Source organism: Labeo rohita, chromosome 1 (assembly GCF_022985175.1).
Source record: "Labeo rohita strain BAU-BD-2019 chromosome 1, IGBB_LRoh.1.0, whole genome shotgun sequence".
Taxonomy (NCBI): Eukaryota; Metazoa; Chordata; class Actinopteri; order Cypriniformes; family Cyprinidae; genus Labeo; species Labeo rohita.
In genome coordinates this window covers 44561338-44583097 of record NC_066869.1, presented here as the reverse complement: position 1 = coordinate 44583097, position 21760 = coordinate 44561338, and the positions used below count along the sequence as shown (strand labels likewise).

The 21760-nt window shown below is 34.4% G+C and overlaps 1 protein-coding gene across 1 annotated transcript in view; it reads left to right on the top strand.

The window, feature by feature from the left end:
- erbb4a (erb-b2 receptor tyrosine kinase 4a) overlaps positions 1 to 21760 on the top strand; it is a 184333-nt gene that overhangs the window by 84778 nt on the left and 77795 nt on the right. The window lies entirely within an intron of this gene.

Genomic DNA, 21760 nt, shown 5'->3' with positions numbered 1-21760 from the left:
AAATATATATTTTCAGTTTTCATTTTAGTTTACGTTTTAGTGTTTCTTTTATGTGCTTTTGTCATATTAGTTTTTTTTTTATTATTTTTATATGTAAATTTACTATAAATTTATTATAAAAAATTATAATCTAATATAAAATTATAAATCTACTTTCATTTATATGTATTTCACTTTAATATTAGCACTTCAACATCATATTTCATATACATACTTCATATATATATATATATATATATATATATTTTATTTATTTTTTATTTTTTTCAGTATTCAATTTATGTGCTTTTGTCATTTTTATTAGTTTTTTTTTTTTAAATTTATATTTAACTTTCATTTATATTTATTTCACTTTAATATTATATTCATTAGTTTGCCAAGGCATTCATTTAGGTTTTTATCTACTATTTATAATTTATTTTATTTAATAATTATTTCAAGTAACTTAATTAAATTCATTTAAATATATTTAGTTATGTTATAATTATTATTATTTTAATTATTTTGTAATTATTACTGTTATTTAAATATTGAATTTTATGCATTTTTAACATAAATTTCATGTAAATACTAAAGAAAAAAAAAAAACCCTTATTGACTTTGTTTGCCATTAAAGGCATTATCGTGTTATTTGCATACTGAATTGTGATTGGTCTTGATTCTTGCATTCATTTGAATATTACATTGACATTTATGCATTTGGCAGATGCTTTTATCCAGGGCTTTTTTTTTTTTTTTTTTTTTTTTTTTTAATCAGTTCTTGCTTTCCTTGGGAATCAAACCTCTGACCTTGGCGTCACTAGCGCTACCGTTTGAGCTACAGGAAATTGCTATTGCTCTTAATTCTTTCACTTATTTGTTTTTGTGTTTCACAACAAAGCTAGTATATAAGCTATTTTCTGTGTTGATTTTCATGCACAAGTGACATAAATCACTGTGGCTGAATCAGCAGCTCACAACCAAACCAAAAGACAACTTGCTCCTAAACTTGTCTTGTACACTACTCTTGTTCTGCCTTGCAAGCACTGCTGTTTTCTCCAGCGAATGCAGATCTGGTTTTTAAGTTCCACCTAAGGCCTGCAAACCTGACAAGTACACATTTCACTCACTGAGTATCCAATAGTACAGTAACAACAGCCTTGTCTTGACATAGTTATTCTCTCAGCCCCAACCCTGTTATTGATTCACTCTGCCGAATCATTAATATTAACAGTATTTGGATGTGTTGATCATCAGCTGAAGTTCAGCAGTCAACAACTGCAACAACAACAACAACAACTTTATTTCTGTTTTTCGAAGATTTCCCTTTTCTGCCAAGCCCACACACGCTAGGTAGGTAGTCCCCGAGGGAGTGCCGTAGAGCTCTGGCAGAAGATGTGTATCCAAGGTCAGAGCCGTGTTCTCTGGGGAGTCATTACTGCAGCCTGTCTGCTGTGGGGGCAAGATGAATGGAGCTGCGCTCCATGTACTCAGCCTCGCCTTCATCACCGCCACATCAAGGCCTTCTCTATCAGCGCTCATCTGTGTTTCTCAATGCATATCTCCCTTACGGCTCCCTTTTGTTTATACAGCCTCTTTTAGGAAATTCACATGGGATAGTGGCAGGTTTTCCATAGTTTTTCTACACCACTGAAAATATAGTTGTAATTGATGCTCCAGGCACTCTGTGGCTTGCAAGATGAGTTCCTGGCTGGAAGAACTTTGCCTGACTAGAACTTGTAGTTGAAAAACTTGAGACTTCTACCTCAGAAGGAACTATAGAATGACCAGCTTCTTAAGCAGAAGAGGCATTTCTGGAGTTTGGTGGATTTTAGCAAGAGCGGGTTTGCAAAATTCATTTTTTTTTTTTTTTTTTTTAGTTTTGTCAGAGGGAGAAGATCATTCTTTTCTATATCAGAAAGGCTAGTATAACCTAAGAATACTGATCAAATTTTTCACATTACGCATATACACATCTATATTCTAGAAATTTCGTCCACCCTGTTACATGACATTTTTACTGTGTAACTGTAAAACAGGATGGACATTTTAAGTTAATAAAGCCCATTACTAGCTAGGAAAAAACAACAAGCTGACAAATAATTTTAATAGATAGGGCAAGATGGGGAAGATGATTAATGTGCATTTACTTTTCATTTGCAACATATTTAGATATAAGTTTAGCATTTGCAGGATGATGATGCATCAGCCAGTGTGTTATAAAGGGAAATAGAAGCGTTTGCTAATTTAGTTGTTATAGCACAAAATGTAAAATATACAAAATGTGTAAATGCCTTTTAGACTGAAACTAATTTAATGGTTTTACACATAAAAGAAAAAAAAAATCTGGTCCTTGAATCTGATTGGCTGAGAGGAGTGACATTCCAGTGATATCAGTACTCCAACCATTTCACCATTTGTATCACCCCGTTTGTGGTATTTCTCACAGTGGATGTCATTGTGAATGCCCAAATCCGATATAATTTTATATATAATACTGTTTTTGTGTCATGGAATGTGGTTTTAGGAGTGTTTTTTAGGCGAGAATGTACTTTTTTTAGACTTTAAATATGCAATTTTGTTAATAAAGATAATGTCTATTTAAAAATTTGCTTCAATGTTTTTGAAGAAGTGAGCTCCAGGGCGTCAGCGAGCATTTAGCACTTATGAACCCGCTGACAGCAGTCTCACCTCAGCCAGATCTTCTGGAATTTGCCGCTAGCTGGTTCTGATGTCTCTATATTGGTTAAACATGAGATATAATTCATTTTTGGTAAATCCAAGTCTTTGGTCTCATTCATTTATTATTTGTTCCAGAGCAAATAGTTTTGGCTGAGGGCAAAATCTCATCACCTTATATTTTATGTAACTTCATATTTGCTGTATATCAGAGCGCTGCCTTTGTACTTCTGACTGAGTTGCCTGGGAACTTTTATGATGACTGTAGTTGTTTATTAAACATTATTATTTAATAAATAATGTTTTATATAAATAACAGTAGTATTTTAATAAGAGTATTTGGGAAACTGTGTGTTCGTGATGGTGATTTTAGATATTATTCCAACATTAGATGGCGACAAGAGTCAGCCATAAAGACTTTTATATTGAAAGAGATTGAAACTGGGTTGTAAACAAGGAAGTTATTTTCACTTTCAACAACATTTCGCAAGATGCAGGACACCTAAACTAATGTTTTATTGTGAATATGAGATCGAGCTGTAGAATGAAAGCAGGTAATCACACCTGCTCAGTCCATCTCTTTCTCATAATACTTTACATAATACAGTGACATTTTAATACAGTAATACAATAAGCTTTCAATGAAACTCAACGTTAATTCCTTACTAGTTTTGAAGTGACTTTTTCGAATTAGTAAAAGAGGCTTGGGCTTAGCTGTTAAACTGTCACCTTGAGATTTGAATCCATATATATATATATATATATATATATATATATATATATTACAATTGATTGTATTTTATGTCTAAGTCAATAAGTAAGTGTATGCAGGCTACTATACATAAATTTGCGTTATTATAATGAGTTTGTGTTAATAGGATACATCAATGCATGAAAAACCATGTGGCATAACATTTTATGTAAAATATTCCATATTTATTTTATGGGGACATAAAATCCACCAAACTGTAGGAATGACCCAGAAGCGCACAAGTGTGTCTTCATTCTGTTGGCCCTTCATTGCTGTGAACAGGAGGATTATGGCTATAGAAGACAAGAAGACTGATGAGCTGCCATGCAGTCAGACTGTGGGTGGCAAAGACCGGTCACTACGCTTCTGTTATCTCATATAAATGATTACCCTTCTATTTTCATCACTGCTGCCATTTATCTGAGAGATGAGAGATGTTTTTGGAGAGCGTATCTTTCTAGGAAGGCACCGAATGATAGGCAAATTTAGAATGACAAAGTGTAAAACACAACAGGATTAAACTCTGCAGTTTAAACGCTCGCTTAGACATTCACAGTGTGTCAGATTAGCGGATGTTGTGCTTTACTCAATTTATCATCTTAGCTTAATACATGCACCTGAGAAAACAAACCAGAAATGTGCAATTTCTGCTTTGTGTTTTACTGCTTAAGTAGAGTAACATAAATTAACTAGCACATTCTGTATAATGGTTTCATGTGGTTCATCACTAAAATTTTAGGCCTGTTTAAATTGTATTCTTTGAGATTTCATCTTTGTAACATCCTCAGGCAGCTATTTTCTAGACATGCAAGTACAGCTCCTTTCTATTTAAATAGGGACAGACTGAAATCCCCATTCGTTTTAGCAAATCACTAATTAAATATGACAGCACAAATACAGCAAAATTAGATGCTTTTTGTTCCTCAAAATTGAACTGGCACAAGACTAACTCATCTGAGCTCATATTTTCATTTGCTCTCATTTTGTTGTTTTTCACTTGATTTCAATCATTGCACTTTAAGTTGCATGGAAAGTAGAGCAGTTTAGAGTTTTTATTTTATGTTTAAGATTTGATTTCAGGTTAAACTGTAGTGTTTTGTATTATTTTATTTTATTTTATTTTATTATTATAGTTTTTGTGTTATTGAGGTACTTCACTGTCAACTGATTTTATTTCACTTATAATTGTGATCATTTTAATATGTTTTTTTTTTTTTTTTTTTTTTTTTTTAATATTATGAATGATTTATTTTGAATCTTTATTTCAATGTAATCCCAACCAAAAATGTGCAATGGTTCCACGGGATTCTGCATGGAAATCAACCTAGTTTAACATCTTGGAAAGTTCAAAAAAGGGCAAATTCTGGGCCTATTTAAAACTGTAGTCTTTGAGATTGCATCTTTGTAACTCCCCCAGGCAGCCTTTTTTTTTTAGACATTCAAGTGCAGCTCCCATCTATTTAAATGGGCACCGACTGAATTCCTCAAGCGTTTTCATTTCGGCAACTCACTAATTAAAAATGATAGCAGTTGCATCATACATTTTGCCTCTTTAGCTCGTATTTGGTTAAAAGAAATGCATTTTTCATCTGGGCAAATGTGTTTGGAAAAATACATGCATAAAGCAAAACAATGCTCTTCGTCCCTCAGAATTGAACTGGCACAAGAATAACTCATCTGAGTTCACACTTCAGGCATCACCTCCATTTCCCACCCAACATAACGCATGATGGCTCTCAAAATATCCATTATGTGATATCCATCCAGTTCCATGAAACCTCAAGCATAGAGAGGCAGAGAAAGTTTGATTAGAACTGAATGGTAATGTGTTTTGTGACATGATGTGTAATTGATTCTGACTGTGGAAAGTTTTAGATGGGATGTTGGCATTTCTGTATGACTCTTGAGATCCAGTGCATGATCCCTGTATACTCATTGTTTGTGTTTGTGAGAAGATCTAGGATGCTAGTCATATGAAGCCATCGTACCTTGACATATGCTATTATGAAATAAGATTACAGATGTGCAATGGAATTACTCACATATGGCACGAAGGGCAACACACAAACATACGACTACAAAAAGTCTAGAGAGAAAGTGCAGAAATAATTCTTATGACAGTTTAATGCATGCAAACATCTGTCAGTGCCACATCTGGAACAGGTGGTGTTACCCAAAACAAAAATACATTTTTTTAACTCTGATAAACACTGTGGCTCTACTTTTTGTGTTGTCGCTGGAGATAACATATGCAGGAGCTCTCCAGACATCTTTTCTAGCCAGACCTTCTCAAATCCAAACTGCATAGTGTTTTAGACATCTTTTATTCTGAGCATGACCTTTAAAGTCTCAGTGAAATCAGGATATGAGTTTTGTGGGGCTTTTAGTTCATGTCTGTGAGCTTTGAGGACATTTATGCTGGTACACAGTTTACAACACCAACCTTTACCAGATTTACAGTTGAAATATAATAGATAGAATATATCTATATCTATATATAAATTCAGGGCAATGAGCCAAAATACAAAAATATACAGTATCTATCTATCTATCTATCTATCTATCTATCTATCTATCTATCTATCTATCTATCTATCTATCTATCTATCTATCTATCGATCATCTATCGTTCTATCGTTCTGTCTGTCTATCTGTCGTTCTGTCGTTCTATCTATCCGTCTGTCTATCTATCTATCTATCTATCTATCTATCTATCTATCTATCTATCTATCTAGCTATCGTTTTATTGTTCTATCTATCATCTATCGTTCTATTGTTCTGTCTATCGTTTTATCTATCTTTCGTTCTATCTATCTATCGTTCTATTGTTGTCTATCTATCTATCTATCTATCTATCTATCTATCTATCTATCTATCTATCTATCTATCTATCTATCGTTCCATCTATCGTTCTATCTATCATCTATCGTTCTGTCTGTCATTCGTTCTATCTATCGTTCTATTGTTGTCTATCTGTCTGTCTATCTATCTATCTATCTATCTATCTATCTATCTATCTATCATTCTATCTATCTATCATTCTATTGTCTATCTATCTATCTATCTATCTATCGTTTTATTGTTCTATTGTTCCATCTATCGTTCTATCAACTATCGTTCTATCTATCTATCTGTCTGTCTATCTATCTATCTATCTATCTATCTATCTATCTATCTATCTATCTATCTATCTATCTATCTATCTATCTATCTGTCTGTCTATCTATTTATCTATCTATCTATCTATCTATCTATCTGTCTATCTATCGTTTTATCGTTCTGTCGTTCTATCTATCATCTATCGTTCTATCGTTCTGTCTGTCGTTCTATCTATCTATCTATCTATCTATCTATCTATCTATCTATCTATCTATCTATCTATCTATCGTTTTATCGTTCTGTCGTTCCATCTATCGTTCTATCTATCATCTATCGTGCTATCGTTCTGTCTGTCATTCTATCTATCTATCTATCGTTCTATCGTTCTATCGTTCTGTCTGTCTATCTGTCGTTGTGTCTATCTATCTATCTATCTATCTATCTATCTATATGTATCTATCTATCGTTCTTTTTTCTGTCTATCTATCTATCTATCTATCTATCTATCTATCTATCTATCTATCTATCTATCTATCTATCTATCATTTTATCATTCTATCGTTCCATCTATCGTTCTATCTATCATCTATCATTCTATCGTTCTGTCTGTCGTTCTATCTATCTATCTATCTATCTATCTATCTATCGTTCTATCGTTCTATCGTTCCATCTATCGTTCTATCTATCATCTATCGTTCTGTCTGTCGTTCTATCTATCTATCTATCTATCGTTCTATCGTTCTGTCTGTCTATCTGTCGTTCTGTCGTTGTGTCTATCTATCTATCTATCTATCTATCTATCTATCTATCTATCTATCTATCTATCTATCGTTCATTTGTTCATTCTATCATTCTATTGTTCTATCATCTATTGATCAATTGTTTTATCTTTCTCTCTGTCTGTAAGTCCTATAAAAATCAAACTTGAAGGTTTTTAAAACTTTCGAAGCTTTTAAACAGGGCTTTATTAATTTTCTGGTTAAATATTACAATAGTTAAAAAATAAATAAAAAAAATGAAATAAGCCAACACAGGAAATTAATTTGCTTTAAACCGTTTTGTGAGGTCTTTAGGTTTTGGTGTGATGAAATATGCAGTAAGAAGAAGGAGACCATCTGTACTGCCCAAATACCTTTATGAGTGCCATTTAAATGATATTGTTTTTCTAACTTAATGTAAGCTGTGATAAGCGTGATCTGGACAGATGCCACTTAATTTGCTTCACTATTGCAATTGTTGTGCACAGAACTAGGCTACATGTGAGTACATACTGGCAGGTGTCATAGACCCTAGATTCAGTTGCACAGCCACACAAAAATGTGTGGACAGCTGTCAGGGCTTTAATCAGCACAAACCAACTCTGCTACCAGCACTTCACCACACATAAACAAGCACACGCTCACCCAGAGACACCCGCTTTCCCCCCAAATCCCCTACGGAGCATCTGACAGCTCTGCCTTGAGCTTGTAATCCATCTCTGGGAGCCACAACACCCAGTGCAATTATTCTTTCTTGCTGACTTTACCTGGAAAACATAATTGAAAGAAGCTGTTTTTATTCGTACCACTTAAGGTAGATCTTTAAAGAGGAAAAAAGGAGACTCCAACAAGCCAGTTTCTTGATGTTATAATGACACAAGAAATTAATAGACTGTCAAGGGAAAAAACTTCAGTGGGGAACTGGGCAACTATGTTGCTTACTCTTTGCAAACTTATTAGAATAAACTTTTGTGATGAAATGCTAATGGGCCAATTAACTTGGCTGCGCAAACACGTGATTCTGAGTTTTGGCAACCACAAATTTGTGGGAGATATATGAATGGCCCCAGTGTGACCTTAAGCCACTTAACCTTTAAGGTTGTTACTTACAGTGTGCATATGCACCTTAAGTAGTAATGTATTCATATCATAATACTTAGAATAGTATAATAAAATGGCTTGTTAGATGGCTTGGAAGACTTGTTCTACTTTAGTATAGATTTATTTATTTTATTTGATTTTATTTTTTGTTCAGTGTTGATTTGATTTTTAGATTTATGTCACTAAACTCATTATTTATAATACGTTTTTTTTTCTACTTTAGTGTTGCTTTAGTACAGACATAGATTTTTATTTTATTTTATTTTATTTGTTTTATTTTATTTATAATTTTTATTTTATTTATTTTTTATTTTAATTTGTCACTGATAATGTCACTGAACTTTTTATTTATAACATTTCGTTTTTTAGTCTGCTTTATTTGTGGTTCAGTATAAATATATATTATTTTATTTTATTTTATTTTTGCATCAGCTCCATCTTGTCCTTTTAAGGTCCCCAGCTTGAGAAACCTCTGTCGAACCCTGCTGTCTAGTTCTATTTCTTCTCATTTTCATCAGTTTGTCCTTTTTCCCTCGTTCTTGCCCTCATATCTGTCGCAACCTTTCTTTGTCCGGCCTTTTTTTCGTCCACAGAGGTTTGAAGCCCTTTAAAGGTTCGGTCAGATTTGGAGGGGGCAGCCATTAAACAGTTTCTCTCTCTCTTTTCTCTGTATGACAGTACTAGTGTGTGATGTTGTCCCACAATGCCTCCATTGTGCCTTATTTACAAAGTTCCTGTCAGTCATTGGTAAACCTAGATGAACAGAGGAACCCAAGAGTGAATGAGTGAGTACCTGAACCAGTAATGAGGACACGCTCTGCAGTCACATCCTTAATCATGTACAAACAACTGACGGGCTATTTGATGACTGTAATATTGCACTATATATTGTACAAACTGTTTTCTCTGGTAACCTAAAAATGGGTCATAGGGTAACATCTAAATGAACTGGTTTTATATAAGTCTATATTTATCATTGCTCATACCTGGAGTAACTAATTAGCAACTTAATTTAATTTAATTTAATTTAATTTCTAATATTACTGAACAAACCTGACTTCATGGGGTTACAGAAATGTGCTGTTTCTAAGACTCAGACCGGGTAGAAAAAGAGAAAAACAACTCTTCAACTGCACATTTACACTGTAGTGTCTCGTTATATAACAGTAAATTTTATGACACTAATCCACAGATGTAGTCTGGAAGCATTTTTGCAAATGTCAAAGTAATTTGTGGGGTGTAAAGATGGAGCATTATGCACGAGACGAGCGAGGATGTGGTATATATGTTAAGAAGAAAACAGCTGTGAATTGCTGGCACACTCAGACATATCAAGTGGTTCCAGCCCAAGTGATTGTTTAGGATTAATGGTGCAGTCTCCAGTGCATGCTTTCTATGGAAACTCAAGTAGTCGGAGACAGGCCCTTGTGTGCGGCTGTTAGTAGAGTAGACAGGAACACCAGAGCAGGGTGATGAATGGCCCAGCTCTGGCTCCCAATCTGCTCTGACAGCGTCTCGCGTCGCCTGTGTTAGTCAGCGAGGATGCATGTGTATATGAAACAGAGATATTAAGACTGTGAATACCAAAGGTTTCAAGCACACCTGTCACTAGCTCTTGGTTAATGAGAGGCAGACTGGCCATGTGATCAAACTTTGCCACACAGAAAATAGATAGTTAAAGAGACAGTGCACCCAAAATAAAAATTCTGTCATCATTAACTCACCCTTCAGTGGAAATCTGTTTCTGCCATGGAATGATAAAAAAAAAAAAAAAAAGGTAATTGCAACTTTTTATCTCACAATTCAGAATTTTCTCACAATTTTAAGTTTATGTATCACAATCTTGATTTAAAAAAAAAAAATAATAATAATAATTAATATAATTCATATAAACTCGCATTTCTGAGAATTGTGAGATAAAGTCACAAAAAAAACCCAGTTGCGAGATTAAAACTATACATAGATAGATATATAGTCAGAATTATGACATAATAAGCATAATTCTGAGAAAAAAGTGAGAATTGGTAGGATATAAACTCACAGTTGCAAGAAAAAAAGTCAGAATTGTGAAATAAAAATTTGCAGTCATCTTTTTCATTTTTCATTTCAGTCAGAATTGTGATATATAAAATTGCAATTGCTAAATAAAATAAAAATAAAATTAAATTAAATTAAATTAACCCTTTAACTGTAACTCCCATTTTTGAACACAGACATAAAAATGCACTATCCAGACTTGTATAATTCATGAATGAAAACATTTTGTAATATGATTTTGTACATGTACATTTTCCGTGGTAATGCAATGTCTGATTTTAAAATGCCTTTCAAAGGATGAATTTTGAGATTTTATGTTTTGAACTGATATATAATTTCTTATGATTTCTAAAATGTGATAGGGAAAAAGGCGACAAAGAAAGTCTTTTGTGACAAAGGTCAGAACTCATGTTATGATGCAGATTTTTTTTAAGTTGCACTCTTGACATATATTAATCTATTACTTTTACTACATAATTTATAACAGAAATATGGTCAAATATTTATTTAGGAGTGTTAGACCTTTCCAACGATGTATAGTTTGTCATGATTAGATTAGGATTTATTTGTAATATGGTGAAGTAAACTTTGGCGTCCCACAGAGGGGATTTTGTTTTCCATCGGACACAAAGAAAAAAAAAAGTGAGGAAAAGCACAACATTTTTAATATAGAAAATCTTAACATCCATCCATCCTCTTTGGCGTGTTGTCCAGAAGCAGCAATATCTGATGTGTGAATTAACTGTTCTTTTGAGTCAAATATGCCAACGAATCATTAATCCAGTTCACAACACCTGTCTGAATGATTCATTTGTGAATCTAACAAATCCGAGATCAACTCACAGTCTCAAAGACAGCCATTCTAAGCTGTTAACACCTCATTCGCAGTGATGATTCATAAAACTCGATTTATATGTATCTTTTTTAAAGCTTAAGTCAGAATTTCTCTTTCTGAGTTCCTTCAAAAACGCCTAACAAGTTTGGAACAACATGAGGTTGAGTAAACTGATGGCAATATTTTCGTTTTTGTTAAACAGCTCCTTTAACGTTATGTAAATAGCGATGTGCAATTAACATATTCCCTCTTAAGAAGGGCACAAACACGCTCGCTTGATGACTCATCTGATACACACTTCTTCAGGCTGCTGGATAAAGAATCCCACCCACTATTACAGCTGTCAGCTCTGCATGTCACAAGCAGGGCTGAACACAGCTGACAGAGAGACAAACAATTCATCCTTAACATCTCCAACATGCTGATATGCAGTCCGAATGACAACAGGGTAGTATCACTATCATTTATCACTGACTCATCCTGTGTTTACATCTAAACCCTAACAGGTGGCAACAAGTGACTGTTTATTTTAAAGAATGAGTGATTGAATCATTCAACTCATTCGTTCAAAAACATTGATTCAGCAAAGAACAAAACAAATGACTGTTCCATATACGAGTCATTTACTCATCTTATTCGTTCACAAACACTGATTAATTTAGGAATAAAACCGCTGACTGTTTTTATGAGTGAGTGAATGAGTGATGGAATCATTCATTCATTCATTTTGTTCAAAAGCCCTAATTTATTCAGGAAGGAAAAAAGTAACTTGCTGAATACAGAGTATGCTAGTACACTGTAAAAAACTAAAAAACTCACACGACTCACACAGCAATCTTGTTTCTGAATGAATCAGCATTTTGAATGAATCAATTGAATGAATGATTCCTAAAGTTGATTGCTAAATTCAGAACTGCATACACTGCAAAAAACAATTTGAGTCAGCTTAAAATAATTTGTTAGCCTGCTGCCTTAAAATTTTTAATTCAGTCAACTAAAATAAGTTTAGTCAACTTGAAATGTTAAGTTGTACTAAGTAACAACTTAGCTATTTGTGTTTGCTAAACTTAACAGATGGGTAAGTAACCCAGCTGCCTTAAAATTTTAAGTTGATTCAACTCAAATAAAGTTGTCACTTAGTATAATTTAACATTTCAAGTTGAATAAACTTTTTTTGAGTTGACTGAACTTAAAATTTTAAGGCAGACAGGTTACAAATTATTTTAAGTTGACTCAAATTGTTTTTTGCAGTGTATGCAGTTCTGAATTTAGCAATCAACTTTAGGAATCATTCATTCAATTGATTCATTCAAAATGCTGATTCATTCAGAAACAAGATTGCTGTGTGAGTCGCAACATTTTATGTTCTGCTATGACTACACTCTTAAAGATAAAGGTTCTTTATTGGCATTGATGGTTCCATGAAGAACCTTGAACATCCATGGAAACTTTCGAACGCAGAAAAGGTTCTTTATGGTGGAAAAAGGTTCTTTAGATTTTTTAAAATGTTCTTCAAAAGGTTTTTTTTTTTTTTCTGTTCACTGACTGTTCACTGACAGGTTCTTTAGGGGAACCAAAAATGGCTGTTCTATGGCATCAACACAAGAACACCCCATTTGGAGCCTTTATTTTTAAGAGTGTATGTTTGAAACTATTTTCATTGGTGGATCAGAAATGGACAAAGTAATTTGCAAAATTGTGTCTAAAATGTAAGTTAAGCAAAATGAACGTTTGTTTTTTTAACTATTGTGTAAAAGCTATATCGCTTAAATATAGAACTTGTGGGCTATTTATGGTACTTTTAGAGGCTTTTGGAGTTAGAGAAATGCACTCACTATGAATCACTATGTGTGAATCTTTGACATAAAGGAGCGTAAATGATGACAGTATTGACAGTCAGCCAAATAAAATGGAAGTGCAATCATTCTTCAAAACTCAAAACCAACATTCATTCATTCTTTCATTCATATACCAAGCATTCCTTACATAGGCTGACTATATTTTCTTTTTTCCTCAGACTTGTCCTGTCTTTCTGGCTGGGATTTCTAAAAATGACAATGTTTTGGCTTTGTTTCTCTATTGTTTCCAAACTTGCTAAAGGTAATGACTGAAAAAGTAGTTTGACCAATAGCGTGCAGGCATTGTGCATAATCAACCAATCACAGCATGTGGGAAGGTGTGATCTACTGAGAAAGTCAAATCAATGCAAATTCACATACTTACAATGTATGAGGACAGTAGAGAGCATATCAATAAGAAATCAGAAACAAAACCCGGACTTTTAGGCAATTTAGAAATCTTACTGTCATTTGTAATTCCCATTTCAGTATGTTTAGCAATCTGTAGTTACTTGCCCTGTGCTAGAAACAGCAGGGTGTGAAGAGTGTTGACGATTAATGAGTTTGCTGATGTGTAAGTTATGTGTCAAAGAGTTAAGCATAACCCGATGTACACAACATGTAGTGTGTAATGGATTCTGAACCACTGACATACTGTTGATTATTCAGCTGTTAAACAGAATGACTGACAACACTCATTACTAATTTTGTTGCCAAATGTCATCATCTACTATTTTCAAGCATCATTTCTGAAAATGAAATATAATGGGAATTGAAATCCCATAGACTCACATTAAAGGAGGTTCCAAAGCCATATGTGTCACTGGACAGAGATGTAGAGAAATAGATATGTGGGCTCTTACGACTTGGCCTAGTAAATAATGTTTTAGCAACAATCCAGGACACTTGTTTCATAGTGGTAGATGCATGTTTTATGATCTTTTTGTATGCAAAACAAAGAGTGATGTAATTGCTGGCCTCCACAGCAATTATGTAATCTTTCTCCCGCCCCATATCATAGATGGACCGGTTGGCTTTTGCAAGAAGACAGAGAGAAAAACAACAGTAGGGTTTCTGTGGCCTGCCGTGTGTGAAGAAGAACAGTGTGACACGTTTGTGTTGTTGCTATTATCACTACCGTGCATTATCATATTGTGCATCCGATCTTGGAGAAGGATATTTGTTTACGTCTCAATACTCTTTTATCCAGTGTATGTTCAACTCATATCTTGCACAGCATCATATGCATATTCTACAGAAACGTATCTGCATAAATTCGAACGAAAGCATTATTGCAATTGCAATAATGAAACCAAGGAATATTACACTTCTAAACTGATTTGTACCACACCATTTGTTTAAATGTGATTACTGCTCTTATTGCAAAACTCAGTGCAACAATTTCCTCTTTAACTTCAGGTTTTGCAATAGCCTGAATCCACTATCAGATATTAGATTATCAGAGATCAGAATCCAAAAACAATAGGTAATATTAGATATATTGCAAGATAAAAGATATATTGTTAAAATACACCCTTACACAAATGAACCAGAGCCGAAGGAAGTAACTCAGTCAGCATGCTGACACAAAATCTGCTCACGTCCAGATGGTTTCGTCCGCAGAAACCAGACCGCTTGGTTAAAATGGAGTGACTTTAATGTACATTACTGCAGGCGAATGTGCCAGCTATGATGTAACCTTGACCCTTGAATGGAACTGCTACAGGTCTGGCTCATGAAAATGAGCTCATATGTGAACAACCGGAATTGAACTCATTACATATGTACATTTAATATTCTAAGTAAGGTTTTAACCTCTGTAGATGGTTAACTTTCACCTTTTGATACTAAATAATTCACACTTTTGGATCATGCACTATCTACTCAATAAAGGAGCATGCTAATAAATGCATTAAGGTGTTAGAGATTCAAGACACCACTTGCGTTCCTGAAAATGGCATGTGGTCGAGTTCAATTTGTCCTACAGGATAATTTAAAGGAACAGTTCACCCTCTCACTTGCTCACTAATGGATCCTCTGCAGTAAATGGGTGCCGTCAAAATGAGAGTTAAAACAGCTGATAAAAACATCGCAACAATTCACGTCTTCAGTCCATTAATTAACATCTAGTGAACTAAAAAGATCTGTTTGTAAGAAACAAATTCATTATTTAGACGTTTTTAACTCTAAACTGTTTCTTCCAGTTAAATAAGCCCTCTATCCCCTCTAGCCCCTAATATTGCTTCTCCAGTTAAACAACAATCGTCTCGTCTGAATCAGGAGAGAAATATGCACAGATATACAGATATAAGCAGTATACAATATCAGTAAACAATATATATATATATATATATATATATATATATATATATATATAATCAGCTCACAATATTTCCATTTTGCCACCCAAAATTTGTTTAAACCCTGTGTTATAGATTATGTAAAGCACAGAGAATCTAGTTTGTTCTTTTAGTCCTTATTGCTTATTTTCAGTCCGAACTGCCTCTATCAATAATACTTTACTTGTCATTTATGTTTTTTCATTATCAAATAACAGTTGACACTAGGCACCGTGGTCAGGGCTTGCCAGTGCATATCTGAACTTTATTTCACACCATGTAAAGTATCTGTAAGTGATTACACTTGATTACACTTGACCACATTTTAAAATTCATATTTCAGAATTACACTTTCGGAAAATTACACTTGGTGTGCAGCTGTGCACCCATAGTCATGTGAACTTTCCTTCTGCATTGAGAGCCACTATTAACAGCTCAAGACAGCTACATTGTACTTGTTCCCTTGCAATGTATGCAATGCGTTTACAATTACAATTAGATGCATAGTACTTAGTACCATATAGTTACATTTAGTTCACCCAAAAATGAAAATGTACTCATTCTCATGTTATTTCATGTCAGTCTTTCTTCTGCTAAATGCAAACAATCCTGTGTTTTTGTCTATATATAATATAAAAAAATGTTTTTTTTTTTTTTGGACCCCACTGACTTTCATGCTTGAAAAAAAACAAAACAAAAACACTGAAAGAAAGTAGAAAGCAGAACATTGCATCATTGTTGATATTTGCCCATTATCCCGATTTTGTCTTGTGATCATGTCTATTTATATTTGAACATCAAGACCTTACAATTTCGAAAACATGTCATGCATTTTTTGATTTTTATGATGATCTGAATTTGAATGGTATCAAAGTTTTGTTGTACATGTAACAACACACAAAAGCCCACTGAAATCCATCCAATTCATTTACTCTACCTAAAATATCAGCTAACCAAAAGTGTAAAATCTATTGATAGTCTGATAATTTAATATGACTAAGTCAACCTGACTACATTAGGCTGGACTGATAAGTCCAGAAAGCTCACCTACAATTTTACATTCCAGTGTACTTGTACCTTGGATGTGATTTTAATTAGTATTAACCAACTTGTAATCTTGTAGTGTGTAAGAAATGTAATACAGTACATCAATATCTTTATATAGGACATTATAAAAGGATTCAGGCAAATATTGAAATGATAGTCATACACAAATAGTAGAAATAGAATAGCCATAATAAAACACTTTGTGACTAGTAGTATCTAGACTTTATGAATGTTGAGCTTTTTTGAAAAACATTTGAATGAGCCATATTTCTGAATGTATCTAATGAATGTCTAGATGAGATTCTTTGAACTTGTACTTGAAGTATTGTCCTAAAAACTCACGACTGCAATTGTATCTACAATTCCCAGATATGAAAGCGGGGGACGTGTCTTCTTTCTATGCTTCACACGCTGATTCATGTTATTGCACTTGACAGAGTTCATTTCCAAGAGGAAACCGTCAAACTGCCTGCTCATCGCTGGGGATATTACGGTCAATTTTGATATGAACAGCCTAACTGCAATGGGAACACATTACATTCGGAAGCCCGGAATGCAGATGCATGATTATATCTATTACAAACATCAATTTCCATCACATTACTCAACCGAATGTTCCCTGTCATGTGCACAGCACCGCCATACCTCCCTACGCTTCTTCGTAGATTTGTTGCTTCATATACTTCATCCCAGAAGCAAAATGCCGTCGGTAGATCCCAAGTTTGATGGATTGGGAGCATAATTCCACTCCCGACGTGGTTTCCATGCTTCAGTGACCTTCTACAATAGCCGTCCACCTGAGATATGACTTTTACTATATTACATTCGGCAACTGTGACTCTTAATAAGAATATGGATTACGACATGAATCTGATTTATAGTCACCTGATTATATATTGGCCGGCCGCATCACGTAATGTCCACTTCATATCAGATTTCTGCTATTTACACCCTTCTTTTTGCTGTTTAAGCAAATTATTATTGATTCAGCATGTGAGAACTGAGGTTCATCTCATTAAAGAAAGGCAGCAAACACTGTTCACAATTCAACGTTTTAATGTATCTCAGCAGTGGAGGACAACAGTTCATTGTGATCTGCATTTTAGGCTATTTTAAGACGCAAAGCATTACCATAGATCTCCTTTTTGTGAAATCTTAAAGAGTTATACATTATGATTTTCTCACCAGGAAGAGAAAGCTGTGTCCAAGATCATGCAGATGTCCTTATAGCCAAATGGGGTTAGTGTCACTTGCTGATATTGGTTTAATCAATGGCATATATTAAGGTTTGTGATAGAGAGTGATGAATCAGGGCAGACTGGAGTTTTTAGCATGAGGAGAGGGCGGCTCACTTTGACCCCGTCAGCTAATGATGGATGAGGGACTGCTGCGATTTCATTGGCTGAGCTATGAGCCGTTAAGTGATCGCCAACATTCCGGAAAAACAGCCTGTTCTCTCATACTTCTTGAATTGAGGGGGATATTTTCTTGCAGGGATGACACAATTACTCAAATAGTTTGAACGTGATTTTGTTGAATGTTCTTAACTCAAGTGTGCTGAACAGAGGTTGCGTTAGACTTGTCCGTCATTTTGACGGAGAGGGTCATAAAAATTCTGTCATAATCTATTATTACCCATCATTTTCATTTTCATATTTTAATTATAACAACACATTTAATTGCTTTTGTTTTTGTTCACATTTTCATTTTTAATTATGAACCTACATATAGACTTATGCATTTATTTTACTTTTCATGTCCAACACCACACCTCGCAGTGACAGATTCTCATTTTTATGAACCAATATTGAATCGTAAATCCTAGTCAATCTTTTGGTCTATGCTGTTTTCAGTTGATAAATAAACAGTATCGTTACATAGTGCGCCTCCCATCCAGTAAATTGCAATATGCTAAGGTTTGTGTTGCTTTTGATATGAAACAAAGTCTCAGATTTCAAATTCTATCCATTTCATTAGGAAATTCAAGGCGCTCTTTAATGCGCCGTGATACATCGTCGTAGCTTCTGGGTACTTGTCTGTGTGTAATAAAATGCATAGCAAAAGATTTGTGACAGTTTCATTTTTGTTCTGGATACTGTGCTCTGTTGCCACACTGGAGTGCACTCGCCACAAACTGGACAGCGATGGGAATTACAGTTAAAAGTTACAATAGATCACCCTCAGTGTAATCTGTCAAAGTGACGGACGGCCTTCAGATTTGATTAAAAAAAAAAAAAAAAAAAAAATCTGTCAATGATGGACAATTTTCAGTTAAGGTGACCTCTGGTGCTGAAACTCAAACTGGATCACTTATTGGTTCACTGAGTTTATATCTTATGAGAAAGAAAATAATTAAAATTTCTGAAAAAGTTATGACAAAAAAAATGAATGTGAGATGTTAACTCATAATTGCAATATATAAACTTGCAAGTCTAAAAACAATAGTTTGAACTTGAAATGTTTCAAGTTTTCAAAATAAATAAATAAAATAAATAAAAATAATAATTCCATGGTGGAATTGGTCATTCTTCCTAGTGTTATTCAGAAATGTTTTTCGAATATGTTTCATTACATTTTGAGAAAATGTAAATTAAGTGTTCAATTAAATTCTGCTATTTGTTTAATACATCTAATTTGTTATAATTAAATCACTGCTCAAATGAAAACATGCTAAAAACCTGGAAGAACACATGAAAGCTGTCTAATCTTTTGGTGGACCTGAAAAGTGCGGATATCTCAAGCAAATGCGATGAAGAGATTTGTTGCACATCAGCGCCCCAGGAGTTTGGGTTTACCGAGTCAAAAATGATGAGTGTGTGAAATAGCGGGATGGGTGTTAATGTGGTGATCTGTCACTCCATTGATCTCGCCTGGATCCCATATCCTGAAGTTCTGATGTGGGCTTTTCAAGTCTCTAAAGCTAAGGGCTCAGTTTCTGTCGACAAACGCTATTGAAGTATGGAAAGGAATCCCTTAGCGTCAGAAACGATCATGGATTATTGGGTCAGTGTGGGCAGGGAGCAAAAGGACACCTTCTCATTTTTCATTCTTCGATTTTGAGCACATCAGTCATCCTTATACTGAATGTTTCATTTGAAACACTTTTGCTTCTAAACCATAAAAAAGTAAAAACCCTACAGCACTAAAAGCTGAAGGCCAAGATGACCTTACTGAGTGAATTCTGTAACATAAAGTAAACATTCTCGCCAGTCGCCAAATGTGGGTAAAAACTGCCTTTGGCAAGTACATTTCTTATGACTTCTTTCATAATTGCAATTTTACATATTGTGACTGTACGTTACAAAAAAAAAGAGTAATGTTTATTTTACTTTAACTTTCTTATAATTACCTTGTTTTTTTTTTACCCTGAGGCAAAAACAGGCTTCCATATCTAACAGCTCTTATCTGAGTGGAAATTCACTATCAGAAATTTATCTAGGATGCATTATTTGAAGCAGACGAAAGAGGTCGAGTGTCAGTACTTCATCCGCACCTTTAATCTTAATACATGCCATTTATGTTGTGTGTATTAAGCCCCGGCGAAAAGTGAAAGTGGGACACCCTTTGCAAATTAAGGTACTTTGTAGCCTCACTCTACACATTTAAGCAATGCAGCTAAGAGAGACAAGTAGAAGGAAAGGATGGAAAAAAAGATAGACATCTTACATTTGCCTCTCCAGTACTCTTTCTCAGAAACAAATTAACCCCAGCACAGAGGAAACCTCAGTTTGAAGAAACATAGTACCGTCCAGCGCATGTTCTCCTCAGCGGCTGCTTTTCTCACCCTTAGATATGTGGCATATTCATTAAGGGAATCTATTCTCTATTTGTCCAGCAGAGGTCTAAATCTTCGCTCTGTATACACCGTGGCACTGCCATGTCCTCCGGGACTACCTAACTGTGACAGTGAATGAATTTAGCAGGGAAGGGTGTAATTTGTCCACAGCAATAATATGGAGTGGTCTGCTCTGCAGGCGGCGGGCCGTAATATAGCTTGCTGTAATGTAGAGAAACAGTTGCCCTCCGGGGTTCAATAACTGCTTATTACTCCTGCCTCCACTTCAGAAGCATCACCATCACCATCAGCCCAGTGGCCTCCCACATTATAACTCCGGCACAAATGCCTCTACTGCGCTATCGACTGGAGTTTCTGTTATTCGCTAAGCCTGTTGAGCAAATACCCTGTTTGTGGTCATGGTTCCACAGGTCTGTGATCTAATAGATGATGTTAGGGAATTGTCCTCGCCAGCCCTCATTTGTCTTCATATAGAGGCAAGAGTCGAGCTGGTCAGCTTTCAGCAACAGGTTAAAATGACATCTTGATAAAACCTTCTTCAGAACTTGTTCATATAAACAGCTGTGCTCATAAGTTTACACACCCCTTGCAGAATATGCAAAATGATAATCATTTTAACAAAATAAGAGGGATCATGAAAATTGCATGTTATTTTTTAAAATGCTATTTAAGCTATTTCACATAACAGATGTTTATATATACTCCGCAAGAAAAAAATAATAAGTGAATTTATAAAAATGACTCCATTCAAAAGTTTACATACCCTTGAGTCTTAATACTGTGTGTTGTTTCCTAGATGATCCACGACTGTTTTTTTAATGTTTTGTGATAGTTGTTCATGAGTCCTTTGCTTGTCCTGAGCAGCACATTATTTGGTTTTCTAGCAGCATCTGCATATTTGAACAATTTAAAAAAAAAAAAAAATAATAATAATAATAATAATAAATTACACTGAGGACAATTGAGGGACTTTTAAATTTAAATCTTTATGTAGCTTCTGAAGTGCAATACTAAACTAAAAACAAATCTGTAAAATAAGAAAAATGTACACATCATCATCCTGTTCAAAAGTTTACACCCCCTGGCTCTTAATGCATTGTGTTGCCTTCTTAAACATCAGTAAATGTTTTGATCTTTTGTAATAGTTATTTATGAGTTTCTCAGCTGTTCTCAGTATAAAAAGATGGATCTCAGAATCATACATTCACTTTTGGAAAGTGTTCAAACATGTAAAAGATGCTGGAGAAAAACAAATAATGTGCAGGAGCTGGAGGATTTTTCTGAAGAACAGCAGGCAGGTGAACTGCTCAGGACAAACAAGGTACTCATAAACAACTATCACAAAAGATAAAAACAGTCGTGGGTCATCCAGGCAATGATTAAGATTCAAGGGTTTTTGAACCGTATACTTTTGAACCGGGTCTATATATAAATTTAGTTATTATTTTGTCTTGTGGGGTACATATAAACATCTGTTATGTTAAATAGTTTATTCAGGACA